Raw genomic sequence first — 22,677 nt, forward strand, 5'->3', positions numbered from 1 at the left:
TCGTTTTTCGTATGTGGGTAACAACATTTAACTATGTATATATATTTCCGAATTGGTTTAACTGCCACCCGCCTGAATCTATTTAAAATCTAATTTTTTTTAATTTCAACCGCCCGACCCGACCCGCGGATAAAATCTAATTTTTTTTTTAATTTCAACCGCCCGACCCGCGGATAATCCGCGGACTCCGCGGTTGTGTCCGCAAACCGCGCATCTCTAACAGTTACGGTCTATTTTTAATTGATTAAATTCATAAAATTTGCGATGGAAGTGACGAAAAATTTGAGTAAATATGTCTGCTCAAACTCGACTTGTGAATCTCAAGACAAGCGACCAAGCAATCAGCAGGTCCAAAAAATCATTGTGCGTTTCAATCAATTCAAAAGATATTTGGCAGACTAAAAGATACATGTATCATTTTATAAAAGGTATTCCAATGAACATTTTACTGACCGTAGATTTTTTGTTCGGGAGTTTTATCGCCAAACTTTGTCAGCTTTGTGGCGCGAGTACATGTTCAATTCTAAAGTATTGATATTTGGGATAAACTAGGATATGTGTTCTACGTCAGTGGGTCTGGCCTAGATATCCATTAAAAACAAGGCAGAGGTTTTTTTTAACAAATATTTTGGCCACTGTAACACTACACACAGTTCGAAGAGTAACACTGTGTTTGTATATAGGAAAATAAAACACTGATTCTTTGGTGTAGCACTATATCTGGGGTCGGCAACCCGCATGCGGCTCTCAGCGCTGCCTGTGGCTCCCTGGAGCTTTTTTAAAAAATGTATGAAAATGGAAAAAGAGTGTGGAAAAAATATTTTTTGTTTTAATATGGTTTCTGTAGAAGGACAAACATGACACAAACCTTCCTAATTGTTAGAAATCCCACTTTATAGTAAACATGCTTCACTGATGAGTATTTGGCAAGCACCTTTTCGTCTTACTAATTTCGACAGTCCTTGAACTCACCGTAGTTTGTTTACATGTACAAGTTTCTCCGAAGCTGCCACAGAAAGATGTGTTTTATGCCAGTCCTTCGTTGTCTGATTTTGTCCACCAAACGTTTGTGCTGTGCGTGAATGCACAAAAGTGAGCTGTGTTGATGTTATTGACTTGTTGGCGTGCTTCTCAGGCATATTTGGTCACTGCATGACTGCAGAGTAATCGATGCTAACATGCTATTTAGCCTAGTTGTATGTACATATTGCATCATTATGTCTCGTTTGTAGGTAAATTTGAGCTCATTTAATTTAATTTTGTGTGTCTCATAACACGCTATCTGTATGTAATATTGGCTACATATCTGATAGTGGTTTGTGTGCCGTTATAGACCACAGCAAACGTTACCCAGCTCGCCAAGATTGTAATAAATCCATTAAATCCTGCCGTTTCCTTTAACTTGGGCACACACATCTGTACCTTTGGCCATTCTAAGCCAATCATTTCCAGGCGTTATCTCACCCTCTGAGAAGCCTCAGTTTTACTAATGTTTTAAAAATGTGTAGAATAAATATTTCTGTCAACAAAGATTTACGTCAGCCTGCGCCACGTGGTCATTTTGATAGTAGGCTAAAATAGCTGTTATAGACACCTCATGTTGTGCTTTCATTAGAACACTTATACGAGGCTTTTAATTTTTTGCGTCTCCAGACTGATTTTTTTTATTGTTTATTTTGGTCCAATATGGCTCTTTCAACATTTTGGGTTGCTAACCCCCGCACTATCTAAACGTACCACAGTTTGAGAATCTCTGTTCTACCATTATCAGTATTGGTGTGTCAAAATGTATCAAAGTGGCCCCCCTGTGTCCTCGAATTGATATGTTTTCTCCGGAAAAACTTTGGACACCCCTGCTCTATGTAGTACTTTCATAAGAAGTCCACTCAAAAACATTAATTTAAAATTTTTGTTTCAAACTGTTGCACACAATTGCATTTTTTTTAGTTAAATACAAACATTATGGTGATTCTACATTTATTTGGGGAAGATTTGGCATAATAATACTAAGTAGAGTCACTATTCTTGATTCCTAAATATACTTACTGTCACAATGCGTTGTTGGTGACGAACCCCAAGATGCAGAGAAGGCAGGCTTGGTAAAAGAAAACATGGTTTAATGTTCAAAAGTAAAAATAAAGAAAAGACACAAACCAGGAACTAGGAACAGCCAAACTGGAAAACGGGAAACAGGATCCAGCGAACAGGAACTAGGAACAAAAAACAGCACGCTGCCAACAGCTACAGGATTCAGGTATAAACGACAAAACAGGTAGGAGCTACAACGACTAGTATTACAATGACAATAATCCAGCGCAGAGTGGAGGACAAAGCAGGTCTAAATAGCAGCTGGCTGATTGACACCAGGTGTGGCCCGGTGCCAATCAGCCACAGCTGAGGGGAAAAAGCACTCAGGGATACAAGCAGGAAATGAAGACAAAATAAAAGCGCTGACAGGAAACTAAGACAAACGCAGAGGAAAAACTAAAACACAGTCTAACTGTCAGGGACAAGCCTGACACTTAAGTCAGTTTGTCATGATCCTTCAGCATATAATAACATATCACAGACGCACTGCAATAATGGACCTAATGTGTGTATAAATAACCAGAAAATAGTCTACTACTCTCTTTCCTTCTACTACAGGGGTGTCAAACTCATTTTCATTGAGAGCCACACCGCAGTTATGGCTGCCCTCACAGGGCTGCGTGTAACAGTGAATAATATATAAATATAAATGTATTAGGATTCGCCTCATAATATTTTTACACAATTGCATATGCATTTGATTTTAATATATGTTTTTAAATACACTGTAAAAAAAATCTAAAGATTTGGGGGTAAAGAAACTGCTGCCAGAATTTTACTTTTAAATTTACGGTGGTTTTTACAGCATATTACTGTAAATGGAAAAACCGTACCACATTTTTTCACGTTAAGATTCAGGCGACTTAGGTGCCAGTTTGTTGTTTTTACAGTTTCTTACTGTAAATTGAAAAACAATACTATTGTAGTTTTTACAGTAAATTGAAAAAAGGCACCAGTGTTTTTTTGAGGTAAAATTCTAGGGACTGAACTGCCACTTTTTTACTGCGGTATACTTTGTCATTTTGACAGTGTACAGTTTGATGGATAACTTGCTTTGAAATCGTAAGTCAAGCAAATACATGTATTTGTATTTTAATTAAAAATATTTTTAATGTATGATAATTTAATATTTGTTCCATTATTAGACAATAATATAGTCTAAAAGATATGCAACTTCTTGCAGTTCGTGTATTTTTGTCTGTCAAAATGGAGACAGATAGAAGGATAAAGTACTTTATTGATGCTTTCGCGGGCCGTTTAAAATGATGTGGCGGGCCAGATATGTGTTTGACACAAGTGATCTACTATGTCTCTTTTACAACGATCAAGACAGATGGCCGCCCCACAAATCCTAGGGTCTCCTACAGCTTGTGTAGGATTCAGCTGGTTCTCTTGAATGTTAGGGACTGGGAGTGTGGTTCTAGACCTGCTCGATGTGTAAAGTGCCTTTAAATAACTTCTGTTGTGGAATGGCGTTCAATCAATAAAATTGTCTTGAATTGACAAAACTTCATTACCACAAATATCCAGCTAATTTTGAGACTTCAAACTAGATTATTTCTTGTCAATTGTTCTATATTTGCAAGACATATGGAATAATTGAGCAAGGAGTAGTAGTCCCTCAGAATGTAATTATTATTTAAATACTATTTCAAGTGTTTATTGTTTGGATTTATTTAATTTTTTTCTATAGTTACTAACCATAGGACTATTTGTCAATAACTTTATTGTATGTAACATGTCTTTAACTTTTCTCAACCCATTTTTAGTTTTGAGTTAGGTTCAGCAAATAACATTTTCCCAGGTGAAAAAAGTTACACACAACTTGGATGGTGAAACACTATCATGTGGGATTTCATGCAAGAAAACAAATATTGTGTGACTTCAGAAAACTGACATCAAAAGGATTGGTTACTTATTTGACACTTCCAGCAATACATACACAACACCACTAGGTGACAATATTGTTTTGCAAGCTCTTTTCTATTTCCTCTCCTACATGGCAGTTCCCTTTAAAAGTTGAGCAGTTTTGTTTTTATTTAAAACATTTGATAAGAAATCACAAATGATACGGCTGATCAGCATAAGACTGTGGAATGACTAGAGGTTCCACTAGAGTCATTCTAAAATCACCAAGTCCCGGTTTATCTCACACCTCAAAATGATCTCTTGATGGCTTTACTTTTGAGTTAAGGGTACATTTGGATCTGTTACAAGTTTTTGGGTTACTACTTCGATTACATGTTAAGTTTTTAGATTTACACAATTTTATTTCTACAAAGGTTCATCCACAATCCAGCAGAGTTGATGTGGGCATCTTACAAACATCACTAGGAATCATTGAAATTCCAACATTCTGCAAGGAAACATGAGGGTGAAGGCAAGGTACGTGTTTTTATTATCTTAACTGGCATGGCTTTTAATGAATTTCAAGGAAGCTATAAGGTAGGAAATTGGTTTAGGGCTGCAGCTATCGATTATTTTAGTAATGGTGATCTATCGATTAGTTTATTCGAAAAATCCAGTAATGGGATAAAACACACTTTATAGTCTCAATGCGTATTTTAGGGAAAATAGTTTAAATAAGCAACAATTTTTGTACCTGCCTCATCCTTCATTACCTTCGATTTATCTTTGACCGTCTTTTACCTTGTTTTACCTTCTATATTTCTTTTTTCACTTTTTATTTACTTTCTATTTAAACTTATTTTACCTTTTATCTACCTTCCATTTACCTTCTTTTACCGATGATTTACCTTTTTGACCTTGTTTTGTCTTTTTTTATCTTATATATTCCTAATTTTACCTTTTATTACCATATATTTACCTTCTATTAAACTTATGTTGCCTTCTATATTCCTTCTTTTACCTTTTACTTACCATTTATTCATATTTTATGTATCTTATTTTACCTTCTATATTTATTTTTATTCACCTTATTTAACCTTGTATTTAATACAGATACCTTATTTTACCTTTTTTTTATAACCTTTTTACATTTTATTCACCTTATTTTACCTTCTATTTACCTTTTGCCTTCGTTTACCATATTTTACCTTCTATTTAACTTTTTTTTTACCTTCTGTTATGCGGTAAAGATTTTATAAATTTTTATTAATCATTAAACGATTAACGGAAGTAATGGAATATAAATGGAAGCCATTTTGTAATCGGATTAATCGTTGCAGCACTAACTGGATGCATTTAATAGGCGTCTGTCACTTCCTCTCTGTAATAACATTGTAGACATTCCAAAACAAATCTATTTTGATGTTTTTATTAATTACATATTATTTACAGGAAAATACAAACCAATGTAAAGCCAATTGCCCGGGCGAGTAGATCAACCTCTAAGAGACTTCCAACAGGTACAGTATTGCGTGTATTGCACCTTTCAGTGTCTCATTAAAATGTTTTCCATGTTTTAAAACGTCCCTTAGTGGCAACTGACCTGAAATTTTTCACATCTAACATGACAGTTGACAGCTTTTTAAAAATATGTTTTCCCAAATTCAAACTTCTGAGGTACATAATTATCTGAAATTCTGAAATTTCGTTCGACCTCTTATGTTTGTGATTCCAATAGTAAATCATGGAAATAGTAATTATCAGTGGAAACTCTGCATTGGGTAAACTCATATAAAAAATGTGCATTTGAACATCGAAGCTTCATGTTTGAAATTTGAATAAAAAATAAAATTTTAATAAATATAGTGTTGCATTAACATACCAGATTAATTGGTTCTGTGACAGCTTTCATAACTCAAAATTGTTGTAGTCCCTTGGTTGTCCCTAAATGGACTTTAATATTTGCACAACGCCTGCCAACTTTTAGGGTATCTCTTTCAAACTGCTTCTCCATCAAACACACTATCAGCAGCTTCTTCAGATTTTAATGGATACATGTCTGCCATTGAAAAAAATTATCGTAACACCCTTGGTTGGGATTATAGACTTCTCCAGCTTCAGTATGGTAGATTGCAAAGTACTCCGCTAGTCGTACTACACATACACCTCGATTATGTTTTTCCATGGCTTCTTTTTTTTCTTCAATAAATATCATCCACTTCCTCTTCCAGTCCAATCTATTTATTTATACAGCACATTTTTAAAACAGTTCAAATTTCACAAAGTGCTACAAAGTAGTTAAAATACACATTAAAGAACATCCATCCATCCATTTTCTACCGCTTGTCTCTTTTGGGGTCGCAGGGGGTGCTGGAGCCTATCTCAGCTGCATTCGGGCAGTAGGCGGGGTACACCCTGGACTAGTCGCCAGCTCATCGCCGGGCCAACACAGATAGACAGACAACATTCACACTCACATTCACACACTAGGGCCAATTTAGTGTTGCCAATCAACCTATCCCCAGGTGTATGTCTTTGGAAGTGGGAGGAAGCCGGATTACCCGGAGAGACCCCACGCAGTCACGGGGAGAACTTGCAAACTCCACACAGAAAGATCCCCAGCCCAGGATCGAACCCAGGACCTTCGTATTGTGAGGCACACGCACTAACCCCTGTCCCACAGTACTGCCCACACATTAAAGAACAGTAATATTAAAATAATAAATACATAAAAGACAGGGAGAGATCACCCACTTTCATGTTGGTTTGAAAGCTAAAAAAATCACATATGTTTTTACATGCAATCTAAAAGTTACGGTATTCTAGAGGGGGACATGCTCAAGAGCAGAGGTGTCCAAAGTGCTGCGCGCAGCCAATTTTTCAATGGTATTAAGAAATAATATGAAAAAGTTGAATAAAAGAGCATACATTTTAAATTTTACGAGAAACAGTTGCAATAACACAAAGCTGATTTGCAGGCCATTTTTTCTCTAAAACTGCTAAAAAATAATAAGGAATTAAAATCAATGTTGTAATGGATTATTGACCTATTGAAGGCTCCAATTACTTCCACTTTTAATATTTTTTGGGAGAACCTATAACATGTTTTGTGTATTTGCTATAAAAACAAAGTTTTTTATGACAAAAAGAGCATAATTAAAACACACAAAAAACGTTATAAAATAAATAATTAAAATTTGTAATCTACGGATAGATCTAAAGTAGATTTAGAGATGTAGGTGTTAAAAGTAAAAATAAGAAAACAATGTATGAATTTGAACACTTTTATGATTTAGGCCCTTTTGAATCCCTAAGAATTTTAGTGGGATTTTTATTTTAAACTACCATTACTCAAAAAGTAATAATTAATTAAAAATCAATGTTGTTTAGATATATTGACCTAGTTAGGGCTTCAACTGCTTCACATAAAATATTCCTCTGTGAACATTTTTTGGGGGTAAATACATTGCATATTATGTGTTTTTTCCAAAAAAACGGGTTTATTTAACAAAAATGTTAAATTAATAAACTTTTGTGTTCTTCTTTTTAACATTTTTATGACTGAGACCTATCTGGGTACCTTTGACCAAACTTGAGAGGAGCCCTAAATTTTACTGGTTTTTGAAAATGACAAACATCAAAATGGCCCCTGCATGCTTTGATTTTTCAGTGTGCGGCCCTCACTGGAAAAAGTTTGGGCACCCCTGCTCTCGAGGGAGATGGTTCTTCTGTCCTCCACTTTTTTTCGAACCAATGTGTGCAAAAACAGTTTTGTCTTGCTAGCTAGCGATCTACGATCTGGGTGGATCTTACGGGGTACAATATGACATTTGCTACGCCAACTAGCAGAGGCAAGGTATCTAAAACTAGCTCGTAACTTGCAATTTAAAGCTATTTATTTAAAGCTATTTATTTAAAGCTAAAAAATATCCAAGAGACGACTCGTATTCCAAAAAAAATGATGGTGCACATGTAAGTGAGTGGGAAGACCATTCACAAGGACTACTCCGTACTACAGAAAACTTGGAGATGTTTGCTGCAAATGGATGACTTTAGCAATTCTATTTTTTCCTGCTCTGTCCTCCACCTCTGACAGGCACAACTCGTAAAGTTGTTGAACGTCGAAATCGCTTTGGTGAGACTTTGCTCCATGAGGCTGTGCTAAACCAAGATGTTCAGCTGCTTAAAGACATCCTTAAGCTGCGACCAAATGTCAACATGGCTGACAAAACAGGTAGGGTGCAGTGTTTTTTTTTAGTTTATTTTGAACCTGTGCATTTTATTTACAATAAAAACATTGACAATGGTCTTTATCTCTGCTATAAGGACGCACAGCCTTACATGAAGCAGCTCTCCGTAATCAGTATGAGGCTTGCTTGTGTCTACTTAATGCTGGAGCCCTGGTTAATGTTGCATCACAAGACAAAGTTACACCACTGCATGATGCCACCACATTTGGCAATGAAAAGGTTGGTAGATGTTTTAGAAGTTTTTTGTTTTTTTTGCCTGCAACTGTTTTTTTCATTTGACTGCAGATAGTGGAGCTGCTTTTGAAACATGGGTCACATCCACCCAAAGAGGAAGCATTTGGCTCGAATGAAGAACATACACTTTTAGTCCAAGTGGCAACGATGAAAGCAAGATCTGCTAAATCAACAAACATTGAACAAGAATTAGGAGGTATGATATAAACTCATCAAATATATTTATTAAAATGCTTTAAACTAAGCCTTTTTTTAGGTTTCCTATTAAAGTCAATGCACAAAGCATACTATATGATTTAACTGTTTTTTAGGTAACTGTAGAGGGAGAATATGTGTATAGTGTAAAGTTTATCATTTATTATTGGTCGACATTTAAGGCCTTGTTCACACTGCTGGTCAATTCCGATTTTGTGACCTGTGTCCGATTGTTTCATGTCAATGTGAACAATGCACTTGAGAATTTTTTAAATCCGACTCAGCCTTGTTCGCATGTGGATATAAATTGGACATGAATGGAATGCAGCTGCAGTATAAACGCTCTGGTCTCATTCATCCGACCAGAATGTCATCAAAAAGCAATAAGCATCATAATTCGTCGCCAAAATAGACGGTTGCAAAATAAATAGTTGACAAATGAGCAGAAAACAAGCGAAATAATATGTTTTAGGAACTCATATCAATGTTCCACCACTCCACTCTTTGAAGCAGACAACGTAGCAAATGTCCCACAGACTGCAAAAGGCCAAAATGGTTGCTCTCTTCCTTCTTAATCTTCTATGCGCAATAATTCGGTTCAGAAAATGTGGACTTTGATTGCACAAAATCCTCTAAATTGCCACAAATTCGCCAGGACTGAGAACTACTAGAACTGTAGCCATGTTTACATCCGTAAACACTGCATCACGTGTGACGTCATGTTTGTATGCGTGCATGCAGTTCAGCTTGCGTTCACATTAGACATCACATTTTTTGTAATGTGAACGACTATATAAGAAGATCAGATTTGGCCAAAAATTATAATTGGACATCCTACTCTGTAGTGAGAATGGAGCTTTTGACGCCTTGTTGGTTTTCATTGTAACCATTGCCACAATGAGGTCTCAGAGGTCTAAAGCTTTAAATGAATAACACTTTCATATTCCGGGATGACCCAAAGTAAATATAAAGCTGTATTTGAGCAATTGGGCATGGCTTTGGGCTCTTTTAAGACAAACAAAAGGCAAAATCATTCAACATGACTTTTATCACAGAGAAAAAAAACTCTTACTTACTTTTCTTTGAAATAAATGAACATATTACAAATATTTTGTTTATTGTCCTAAGTCAGTCAGTATATGTGGTACATTATAACTCAAAAAGTTATGGGTGGATTTTGATTACATTTTCAGGAAATGGGAAACAAATAAAGACACAAGTAATTAATTTTTAGGGGTGATTTGGATTACTGTCTGGATTCCGTAATTTTTAAAAGGAATCTTTACTCTACGTAGATACAGTAGGGCCTGGCAGAGGTCTGCCCTCTCCGACTGCTTTTTGAGCTCTTGATGTAACGGATTGTGACTTGACAATAGTTTTTAAAGCCTTTTTATGTGTACATCTTTATTTTGTCAACTACTCCTCAGCCTTTGTCAACAGTAGGAGAAGAAGACAGTTTTTAGTTCAGTTTTTTTTCTAGTTGGCATAAAACCTTCCTCTTCATTGTTGTAGCAAAGAACGCCAAAACCAAACAAGACCGAGATGTGGGCATGGAACTACATGGTGACGTACAGCTTGAAAAGGTAAAAGCATTGAGTCCGCAGTTTAAGTTTGTTGTTGATGTCAAAATTGTTGAGCAACATTTTAAATGAGAGTTTTTGTATCCTGTGCCCATAAATCATCAAGATGTGTGAACATTACCCAAGTACTGTAAAATGATTTTCATTGTCAGGGTGAAGACGTCCAAAATGGGAAATATCAGACTGTAGTTCCACAAGAGAACCACAAGAGTAAATTGTCAAATGGTAATTCTAATAGCAAGTATGGACATTTCAATATATTATTTGTCACAATCGTAGTGTCAAGGTAATGCATTTCATTTCATTCTGTTTCAGTAGAACCTTTACAAGCCAGTAACTCCTCCTGTTTTCCTGAGAACAACAAGTTTTCTTCCTCAGGAACGACCTATACCCGCTTGTTTCAGGGTTATTCAGAAGAAGAGAGCAGGGACAGTGATCAAACTGTTGACTTTTTGGGGGACAGTTCAGATGAGTCAGCGGACTGGTCCATTAAAGACACACAGAACTTTAACTGATCTCCATGTACTTATTTATTCATTTAACTTCTTCACTGGAAGGGTTTAAAACAGTTGCTTCTGTATAAGTCGTTGCTTTGTTGTTATTCTGTTGATAATGTTTCTAAAAAAGAGAGCAAAAGCTGTTCTAATACAGGTTAAGGTGACCATCCATCCATACATTTTCTACCGCTTATCCCTTTTGGGGATGCCGGGGGGTGCTGGAGCCTATCTCAGCAAGGTTGTCAAATTTTATGTCATATATTGACAGGTTAATGTTGTATAATTTCCATTTAAATACAGTTCTGCAATACTTGAAGTGAATTTAAGTATACAGTTCGTAATATATTTTGAGTAAAGTGACTTTACTGTAATATTAATAATAATACAGTATTTCGGGACATTTAATTGTGTTGTTTCAAAATGGTATTAATATATGAAAAAATATAAATTATTGTTATATTGTTATGTGTTATCTAAAAATGATGTGTTAATGTTCAAAACACTAAATGGAAGTTCATAATTAAATATAATTTGACTCTAAATTGTGCATTTGTGTTTTTTTTGGTGTTTAGAACACATCTGAATCAATTTACATATCCATTTTAAGCATTTACTATATCTTTTTTAAACTGTACAGATATTACATTCAATGAACAATTGACGGTTCATACCACAGTAGTCGCCAATATGTAATACATATAAATTAAACTAAAGAACCTGTTTGTTTTTCAGGTACGGAAGTGACGAAAGAGAATAAGGACATGTTTAACCCTATCAACAGTAGTCTACCCTCTGGGTAAGTCAATAGTGGTGGGGTCCAGGCAGAGGCGGTCCTGGCTAGTTTTACGCCCTGAGCGATCCTTTTATTGCTGCCCCTTTTCACAAACCCAATAAATTACATGTAGCTATGAGAGTCTATATTGATTTTTTTTTAAAGCAGTTTAATGATCTATCTCATGAAATAAGCTCTCAGCAGCAGGTTGACATGATATTTTTTTCATGTCCTGGGTGGTTGCCCACATTGCCCACAGCAAAATTAGTTGGTCGTTTACACCGTAGGTTGTTAATGATGCCACTTGACTGTGTGAAGGGAAGAGGGCACAAGTGAGGCCCTATGAAAACTAAGGTACGACTGTATACCATGGGGATCAAACTCTGGCCCGCAGGCCAAAGTTGGCCCGCCATGTAATTTCACTTGGCCCGTGGGGTGATATCAAATTAACACTAGAGCTGGCCCGCCGATTATATACAGTGGCGGTGCCGCAATACACCGCTATTTCTCATACTTGCCAAACCTCCCGGGAGACTCCCAAATTTCAGTGCCCCTCCCGAGAATTGTAACGTCCCCTTTTCGTCTAGTCCAATGAGTGCTGGCTCAGTTACATAATGTGTACGGCTTTGGCACGCACACAGAAGTGAATGCAACGCATACTTGATCTTCAGCGATACAGGTTACACTGAGGGTGCCAGTATAAAAACCTTTAACATTGTTAGAAATATATGCCACACTGGGAATCCACACCAGAAAAGAATGACAAACACATTTTGGGAGAACATCCGCACAGTAACACAACATAAACACAACAGAACAAATACCCAGAACCCTTTGTAGCACTAACTCTTCCGGGACGCTACAAGGTGTGTGTATGTGTGTGTGTGTAAACTGTATCGCTGTTGATGAAGTATGCTTTGCATTTACGTGTGTGTGCGTACAGGAGCAGCTCACATCTTGTGACTGGGCGGGCACGTTGTTAGAAGGGATGAAAAGCGGACGTGACGTCAGCTCGTAGAGGACGTTAAAAGCAGTGCCTGTAAGGCACGCCCCCAAGACTGTGGAATACGAGATATTATGACTGGTGAACACCTTCGTTCGAAAATGAGGGATGCCTCGGCTCAAAGCCTGAGCCCCGACATTAATGAACTAGCATCCAAGAAAATATGGCAGGTATCTGGCTTGGGCACATCAGATTAGATCAGTGTGTTGCAAACTGAGCAGTTTAAAGTCCTGAATGGTTGGTTTATTCATTATTTTATTTTCAAATGTATTAGCCTGTGGAAAAAGTTAATGTTGATATTTACCTCAGAAGGCTGCAAATGGAAAAGAGGCATTCAATTTTTATTTAAAATTTTATTTGATATGCCATTGATATTTTTTAATAATTATTATTATTATTATTATTTGAAACTCGATTTTGCATGTCACTATAAAGTTATATAAGCCTTGCTTGTTCAATATTTAATGCAAAACTTGTTTGGGTCCGTATCAAAAAGGTTAATTTGTTCAACCTTGGCCCGCGGCTTTGTTCAGTTTTAAATTTTGGCCCACTCTGTATTTGAGTTTGACACCCCTGCTGTATACTATCAATATCATGCGAGCATTTAACATGTTTAAGCATTTGGCAGCTTGGATCAAATACAGTGATAGCATTAGAGAGTGCCCAAACTAACTAATAATGTATTGACTCTGTATGTTTATTTATACAGTTATATTTGGCATAAAATGTGTTAAATAGAATTACAATCTGTAATCTAAAATGTTGTTTTCGCTGCTCCCAGGTGGCAAAATGAAAGCAAAATAAATCTTAGCATTTGACATCAATGTATCTAACCATCAATTAATATCTTAAAGTGTTAAAGAGTGTGAAACAAACAATCTAAAACTTTAACCGTTGAAGTTCTTCACAGTTTACCTAGTTATTTTGTATTATTTCGTAGGGAAACGACTGGCGGCTGCAATAATGAGCATGACAACAATTCAGATGGTTCATCAGATGAGGACTCTATAAGCCTGTTGCATGATCTTAATACCATCCAAAGCAAAGAGGGAATGCAACACTGTGGTTTAATTTTAGCAACCAATAGCAAGGAGTCTAGGAATATGATGGCAATAAGCCAACTACAAGTGCCAGAATATGCTGTGGATGATGCAGACAGTGGTGAGTGCTGCTCCTGATATTTTACTTGATGATCACTTGTGATACAAAGTCTACCAGTTTTGTTCACACTCAACTTTCACAGATTTAAAATGCATTTATTTTCACAGCAAATGACTCTCAAAACGGTAAGATGCACAAGGAGATACAGCTTTACGAGACAGATGAAAATGAAGACGCTCTTCCTCACAAAACATGCAGAGGAGATGAGGCCTGTGGTGAAGTCATCACTCACTTAGAAAATATTGCCGGTTGTTGGAACGGTTTCTTTTGTCTGTGATATTTTCAGCTTTTTCATTTCCCACTAAAGTGTCTTGAATTGTAATCTACTGGACAGCTCTCCATGAAGCCTCTGCTGAGGGTAATGTGGAAGGGGTCCAGGAGCTCCTCAATGCTAATGCCGATATCAATGCTATAAGCAATGATGATGACACTCCACTACTGGATTCTGTATCCTCTGGACATCACCAGGTGATTGAGAAACGATTATTTTCAAAAAACACTTGTCTCACAAATAAACAATCCCCATTCAGTTAACAAATTATATATAAATAACAACAAAATACAGTGGACCCTCGATTTACCAACTTAACTGTTTTTTTTTACCAAGGTTAGTTAATCGTAACGTTTGTATAGTGAATCAAATGTATCCATAAGAAGCAATTTAAAAATGAGTAATGGGTTCCAGCCTCAACAAAAGTCCAAATGTAGGTTAGTACATTTTTGAAACAATATAAAGTGTTACACAGTAATGCAGGGCATTTCAACTGGGACACAGGGGGACAAATCTGGCCCTGAAGTGACACCAGACCGGCCCCAGAGTTAAGTTCAAAACATGGGAGAGACTTTTTTTGCAGTATATTCCTAAAAACACTTGAGTGCTTCTGTTGGATAGAGAAACTTGGAACAAAGTAAGCACATTAGCAGATCTTTGCATTGACATTTTAACCTTGCCTTGCATTTTACATAAGGCCATTTTGTCCTGAAATTTGTAACTCGGATAAAAGAAATAGCCCAAAAACAAATGCTGCTGGTTCGCATAATAGTAAAGGGAGAAGTCTGGGCCCCCCGGTCTTTAACTTTCTAAAACTCTAGACCCTAGAGCAATTTAGTTGAATAGCTCTGCCGTAATATATGTCAAACAAACATAACAAAGGGATCAACTTGCTCTTTATTAACAAGCCAAAACAAGAAGAAGAAGCTGCTGTCCCCTGTATGCGCATCTCTTCCAACACATGCCCCCACACACACAGGAGTCCTTTTGGTGCCCTCACAAACGATCAGAAATCACAACAATCCTTAACTTTAACAACCCATCCATCCATCCATCTTATTAGAGGTCGGGTCGCGGGGGCAGCAGCCGAAGCAGAGAAGCCCAGACTTCCCATCCCCAGCCACTTCGTCCAGCTCCTTCCGGGATCCCGAGGCGTTCCCAGGCCAGCCGGGAGAGATAGTCTTCCCCACGTGTCCTGGGTCTTCCCCGTGGCCTCCTACCGGTCGGACGTGCCTGAAACACCTCCGTAGGGAGGCGTTTGGGTGGCACCCTGACCAGATGCCCGAACCACCTCATCTGGCTCCTCTCGATGTGGAAGAGTAGCGGCTTTACTTTGAGCTCCTCCCGGATAACAGAGCTTCTCACCCTATCTCTAAGGGAGAGAGAGCCCCGCCACCCGGCGGAGGAAACTCATTTCGGCCGCTTGTACCCGTGATCTTGTCCTTTCGGTCATAACCCAAAGCTCATGACCATAGGTGAGGATGGGAACGTAGCTCGACCGGTAAATTGAGAGCTTTGCTTTCCGGCTCAGCTCATTCTTCACCACAACGAATCGATACAGCGTCCGCATTACTGAAGACGCCGCACCGATCCGCCTGTAGATCTCACGATTCACTCTTCCCTCACTCGTGAACAAGACTCCGAGGTACTTGAACTCCTCCACTTGGGGCAAGATCTCCTCTCCATGCCGGAGATGGCACTCCACCCTTTTCCGGGCAAGAACCATGGACTCAGACTTGGAGGTGCTGATTCCCATCCCAGTCGTTTCACACTCTGCTGCGAACCGATCCAGTGAGAGCTGAAGATCTTGGCCAGATGAAGCCATCAGGACCACATCATCTGCAAAAAGCACAGACCTAATCCTGCAGCCACCAAACCAGATACCCTCAACGCCCTGACTGCGCCTAGAAATTCTGTCCATGAAAGTTAAGAACAGAATCGGTGACAAAGGACAGCCTTGGCGGAGTCCAACCCTCACTGGAAATGGGTCCGACTTACTCTGACACTGTTCATACAGGGAGCGAACCGCCACAATCAGACAGTCCGTTACCCCATACTCTCTGAGCACTCCCCACAGGTCGAATGCCTTCTCCAAGTCCACAAAGCACATGTAGACTGGTTGGGCAAGCTCCCATGCACCCTCAAGGACCCTGCCGAGAGTATAGAGCTGGTCCACAGTTCCACGACCAGGACGAAAACCACACTGTTCCTCCTGAATCCGAGGTTTGACTATCCGGCGTAGCCTCCTCTCCAGTACACCTGAATAGATCTTACCGGGAAGGCTGAGGAGTGTGATCCCACGATAGTTGGAACACACCCTCCAGTTCCCCTTCTTAAAGAGAGGAACCACCACACCGGTCTGCCATTCCAGAGGTACCGCCCCCGATGTCCACGCGATGTTGCAGAGTCTTGTCAACCAAGACATCCCCACAGCATCCAGAGCCTTAAGGAACTCCGGGCGGGTCTCATCCACCCCGGGGCCTTGCCACCGAGGAGCTTTTTAACTACCTCGGTAACCTCAGCCCCAGAAATAGAAGAGCCCACCACAGATTCCCCAGGCACTGCTTCCTCATAGGAAGACGTGTTGCGTCGAAGTGAGTCCGACTATATCTAGCCGGAACTTCTCCACCTCGCGCACTAGCTCAGAGTCTCCCCCCCCCCCCCCCCCAAGCAAGATGACGTTCCACGTCCCAAGAGCTAGTTTATGTAGCCGAGGATCGGACCGCCAAGTGCCCTGCCTTCGGCTTCCGCCCAGCTCACATTGCACCTGACTTCTATGGCCCCTGCTATGGGTGATGAGCCCATCTGAGGGGGCACCCACGTTGCCTCTTCGGGCTGTGCCCGGCCGGACCCCATGGGGACAGGCCCAGCCACCAGGCGCTCGCCATCGAACCCCACCTCCAGGCCTGGCTCCAGAGGGGGGGCCCCGGTGACCCGCGTCCGGGCGAGGGAAATCTGGGTCCTTCGTTTTGTATTTTTCATAGAGGTCTTCAAGGTGCTCTTTGTCTGATCCCTCACCTAGGACCAGTTTGTCTTTAACAACCATATTGCTAAAATAATAAACATTTAAAAAAGTAAAATTCACTTAAATTAACATTGGCAAAAGAGGAGCTGATGGGAAAGCAGCAGACAGACAGAGGGAGAGAAGGAAGGGGTCGTGGGAGAGGGACCTTGTGTGTGTGTGTTTCCTTTGGAAAAGTCACCGCTGAACGTGAAGTAGCTCTTCTCCTCCGCTGTAAAATAAGTCATTTTTTTCCAGAAAAGTTATCTCCACAGCAATTCCATTCTTCTTTCCATGCTGGTCTGTCGTCTTTTTGGGACTCATATTGAGTAAGGAAATAGGACAAAACTTGTCAAAAGGCAAACAACAACACAGAAAATGCACACATGCTGAAGCGCTGAGAAGTCGCGAGGGCGCAAAATATTTTATTCTTCCAAGGGGAGGCGTAACAGAAAATAATTGAGAAGCACTTGTTTATGTAAATGTGTGTGAGCGGATGTGATGCGGGGTGCTGTGGAAGTGGTAGAGCAGTGTTTTTGTGTTTAATTGTGGTTTGTTGTGATTTATGTTTTTTGTGTTTCTGTATTTGTGTTAGGACCCCCTTGAAAATGAGATTCTGCATCTCAAGGAGCTATCCTTAATAAATTGAAATTGTAGTGTACTGGGTAGCAAGAGATGTGGAGGGCTCCGCCTGCCCAAAAATGCCTGCAGGCGGGACACAAAATGAATGAAGCGTTCGATCACAGAGACATGGTCCGCACCTGGAGGCACATTGGGTCTGATCTAAAATATAAATCGAGGTTCCACTGTACTACAAACAACTACAATAGTTTGATTAAATAATGTAATAATAATAATGTATAGTGTTTACCTTGTCGGTTACATACACACACCTCGTCATGTTTTTCATTATTTATTTCTTTATTCAATGAATATCATTCACTTCTTATCAAGACTGTCCTTAACACAAAATGTCTTTGTTTCATTGGTTAGAAAAACAAACATATGTCTTGCTAGTTATTCGCTAACAAGCTATTGAAAGAGACATTGTAAGTTTAGGTCGGATCTTATGGTGTTCACTGTAACATTTGCTATGGCAACTAGCTGTGAGGAGGCTCGTAACCCAAATATTTACTCGCAATCTATAACATAACAATTAGCCAAGTGACTGTGCGTATCTCAAAATAATCATGAGCTGAGGAACTATTGTATTGACATTTTTAAAGATGTATAATCATTTTAAACGTAATTATACTATTCATTTGAACCTGTTCAACTCTGTCTTAACATGCATGCTTTGTTGAACTTTAAATGCATTTTATAAAAACATTGCCACACTTAAAAAATCTACAGTAATAATGAATGTTGTTCCCTATAATTTACTTTTGATTTATCTTTTAAACCCTACTAAAACAAACTTTCAGTTTAACAACTGAAATGTTAAAATTTTTGAGAACGTTTAAAATGTCCAGCTTCTAGTGTATTGTTGGTGTCGTGTTTTTTAAAATATCAACACGCTGGTGTTTTATCAGAAATGTGTTGATGTATGCACCACAGGGAATAAACATTGTTCTCCAGTATGGCTCACAGCCGAATACCAGGAATACGTTAGGATTCACTGCACTGGATGTAGCTGACCAGACGGAGAATAAAGAGCTTTTTAACAAATCTTCCACAAGTCAAGCGCAGCCTCATACATTGTCTGGTGAGCTTGCCAGTTCAGATGTAGAATATAAATTTTCGGACATGTTTGTAACTTCAATAATTGCTAACATTTTTATTTTCTCCAGGTGAGCTTTCCGCTGAGGCTCACTGCAACAAGCTTCCACCATGCCATTCGAGCTTCAGTTGCACATCAAACTTAGAACCCAGAGAATTGGATGATGGAAACGGAACTGATAAACCTGCTGGCATTCCATTGAGGAAGAATGACACTGCAACAGATAATGTGAGTGTTACTTTCAGTTCAATTTATGACTATACTGTAGACGGGGGATGTCAAAGTCAAGGCCTGCGGGGCAGATGCAGCTCGAGAATGAATATGGCCCCCGGTATGATATCTGATTAGGATAAGAACCGGCCACAGCCGCCTGCTGTGTTGCACACAACAATACTCCATCAGTGTTGGCTTTTCAAAATGGTCCCCTTTAAGTCATAAAAATGGGGTCCCAAAGTAAATTTTTGGGGTCCCACTTTTTTGTAAACGTTTTGAAAACAAATGATACATGTATGCATTAACCTGTTATATCTCCCTTTTTATATTGTGTTTTGGAAAAAGGTTGTCATAAACGGTACTTAATTCATAAAAAAAATATTACAAAAGAAAAAAGATTTTTATGCATATGTTAATGTATTCAGTTATAAACATTAATTCACTTTCTTCTTTCCTTCATGGATCTAAACTTTACCGCTGTCTGTTTTATTTTCTATATTTTTATTGTAATATTTTCAGAATGTGTTTGTTCTCTTTTTGGCCAAAGTAAGACAAAGAAAACAATCTGAAGTTGTCTTTAGTTTTAATGCCATGATTTTGATAGTCCGGCCCGCGTGTGCACAGATTTTCCTCCATGCGGCCCCTGAGCTAAGATGAGTTTGACACCCCTGCTGTAGACAGTAGTGAATGTTCTGTGCAGAACCATTGCATAATATAGTAATTGTTATTATTATTTAATTGTTCCCGTTTGTTTTTCTGTCTGTTAGTTTGTTACAGTAGTTAGAATAAAACTTTACATTACATTTACATTAAACCAAGGTGCTCAAACCTATTCCCGCGAGAAACATTGAAGGATGTGAGAGCCATTTTGATACATTTTGTACATTATAGATACTAAGACCAATACAATGTAGGTCAATACATGGTTTGAGTTTATTTCAAACATGCATACAAATTAAGCTAAGCTATCTGAACAAAACATCCACATCTTAGCTTTGTGTTATAGGTAAGAAAGCAAATTAGATTAATTCATGATTATTTTTAAGATGATGTAATTATTTCATGATTTAATTCGCTTTAACTTATGTTTATACATCCGTAAATAATTTTAGACTTAGACTTCCTTTTTATTGTCATTCAAATTTGAACTTTACAGCACAGATAAGAACGAAATTTCGTTGCATAAGCTCATGGTAGTGCAAGATAAAAAAGCAATAAGGTGCATATATAAATAAATAAATATATATAAATATAATATAAATATATATATAAAATAAATAAATATATATAAAACAAATAAATATATATAAAGAAATAAATAGATTACTGTACAGATAAATATATTGCACTTTTTCACATGCGTCCACGTTTATGGATGTATGTTATATTGTCTTTTTTATTCCAGCGAGTTAATCCATTTTGGGGGGAGTTGAGGGGATGATTTAATTATGATGCGTTCAAAAGTCTTACGGCCTGAAGGAAGAAGTTGTCACAGAACCTGGAGGTTCTGCTTCGGAGGCTGCGGAACCTCTTTCTAGAGTCCAGCAGTGAAAACAGTCCTTGGTGGGGGTGGGAGGAGTCTTGTAGATTTTCTGAGCCCTGGTCAGGCAGCAGCTTTGTGCGATCTCCTGGATAGGAGGAAGAGGAGTCCTGATGATCTTTTCCGCCGTCCTCACCACTCTCTGGAGAGACTTCCAGTCTGAGGCATTGCAGGCTCCAGTCCAGCCAGAGATGCTGTTGGTCAGCAGGCTCTCTATAGTGCCTCTGTAGAATGTGGTGAGAATGGGGGGAGGGAGCTGTGCTCTTTTCATCCGATGCAAAAAGTGCATGCGCTGCTGAGCTCTTTTTACAAGAGTTCCGGTGTGTAGGGACCAGGTCATATTGTCAGTTATCTGCACCCCCAGGAACTTGGTGCTGCTTATTATCTCCACCGCTGTGCCGTTGATGTAGAGTGGAGCGTGGCTGGACTGGTGCTTCCTGAAGTCAACGATGATCTCCTTGGTCTTGTCGACATTCAGGACCAGGTTGTTGGTTCTGCACCAGTCAACCAGATGTTTCACCTCCTCCCTGTAGTCCATGTCATTGTTGTCACGGATGAGGCCCACTACTGTCGTGTCGTCCGCATACTTCACAATGTGGTTGGTAGTGGACCTGGCGCAGCAGTCATGGGTCATCAACGTGAACAGCAGTGGACTCAGGACGCAGCCCTGGGGGGAGCCGGTGCTCAGGGAGATGGCACTGGAGGTGTTGTCGCCCACTCTCACAGACTGGGGTCTGTCTGAGGAAGTCAAGCAGCCAGTTGCAAAGGGGGGTACTGAATCCAAGGGGGGCCTGTTTGCTCATCAAGTGCTGCGGGATGATGGTGTTGAATGCTGAGCTGAAGTCCAGGAACAACATCCGCACGTGTGTGTCCTTTCCTTCCAGATGTTCTAAGCTCAGGTGGAGTGCAGAGGAGATGGCGTCCTCTGTGGAGCGGTTAAAGCGATAAGAAAACTGGTATGGGTCGAATGTGGGGGGAAGTCTGGAGACAATATATTCCTTTACCAGCCTCTCGAAGCACTTCATTATGATGGGGGTGAGTGCAACGGGGCGGTAATCATTGAGGGAGGAGATTGTGGGTTTTTTTGGCACTGGAATGATTGTGGCCGTCTTAAAACATGATGGTACCACAGCCTGGGTCAGTGAGATGTTGAAGATGTCTGTGAGAACCCCAGCCAGCTGGTCTGCACATCCCTTAAGCACCTTGCCCGGAATGTCATCAGGTCCTGGTGCTTTCTGGGGGTTCACTCTCCTCAGGGTTTTCCGGACATCCGCTATATCCAGGTTGAGCGGCTGCTCATCAGGGCGAGGGATGGATTTTCTCGCCGGAGTGGTGTTAAGTGCCTCAAACCTTGCAAAGTAGTTGTTAAGGTCATCTAGGAAGCTGATACTGTTGTCATAGGGACAGGGCACAGCTTTATAGTCCGTGATGACCTGTATGCCCTGCCACATTCGTCTAGTGTTTGTAGGGTTCTCGAAGAAGTCCTGCACTTTCTGACAGTGAGCACGCTTTGCAACCTTAATGGCACGGTTCAGGTTAGCTCTGGCTGATTTTAATGCCACCATGTCGCCAGACTTGAAAGCCTTGTTCCGAGCCTTCAGCATTGCACGTACCTCAATGTTCATCCAGGGTTTCTCGTTGGCCCGTGTGGGGATGTTCTTGATCACACTGACATCCTCCATGCACTTCTGAATGTATGCGGACACAGACTCTGCATACTCCTCCACACATGTATGGTGATTTTCGGTGGCGGCTGCTTTGAACATGTCCCAGTCTGTGGTTTCGAAGCAGTCTTGTAATGCTGACATTGCTCCCTCTGGCCAAGTCCTCACCTGCTTCACTGTAGCTTGCTTCCTGATCAGCAGGGGCTTGTATGCAGGAATTAGCATCACAGATAGATGATCTGAGGAGCCAAGGTGGGGGCGTGGTGCAGCTTTATACGCCTGTTTAATATTACTATACACCAAGTCCAATCTGCTTCCACCCCTGGTTGCAAAATTCACATATTGATGGAAATGAGGGAAAACTGTTTTCATGTTAGCTTGATTAAAATCCCCTGCCACGATGAAAACTCCCTCTGGATGTGTAGTTTGCAGTTCATTGATGGAGCAGTACAAAGCATTCAAAGCTTCTTTGGTGTTAGCGCTGGGGGGAATGTACACTACTGTGAAGATCATAGCACTGAATTCCCTGGGTAAATAAAATGGCCTGCATTTTATAGTTAATAGTTCAACATCAGGAGAGCAATGACGTGATACTATCTTCCCATTATTGCACCAGTTGTTGTTGACGTATATGCAAACA

At 39.6% G+C, this 22,677-nt stretch overlaps 1 protein-coding gene across 2 annotated transcripts in view; it reads left to right on the top strand.

The window, feature by feature from the left end:
- Window positions 1-22,677, top strand: part of gcnt4a (glucosaminyl (N-acetyl) transferase 4a) — a 73,422-nt gene that overhangs the window by 24,406 nt on the left and 26,339 nt on the right. For both annotated transcript variants that reach the window (XM_061986590.1, XM_072914355.1), the window contains exons 2-6: window positions 11,425-11,488; window positions 13,408-13,628; window positions 13,736-14,096; window positions 18,458-18,605; window positions 18,691-18,848. The gene's annotated coding sequence lies outside the window, so the exon portion shown is untranslated. The remainder of the gene's footprint in view (window positions 1-11,424; window positions 11,489-13,407; window positions 13,629-13,735; window positions 14,097-18,457; window positions 18,606-18,690; window positions 18,849-22,677) is intronic.

The sequence above is a fragment of the Nerophis lumbriciformis genome, linkage group LG12, assembly GCF_033978685.3.
Source record: "Nerophis lumbriciformis linkage group LG12, RoL_Nlum_v2.1, whole genome shotgun sequence".
Lineage (NCBI taxonomy): Eukaryota > Metazoa > Chordata > Actinopteri > Syngnathiformes > Syngnathidae > Nerophis > Nerophis lumbriciformis.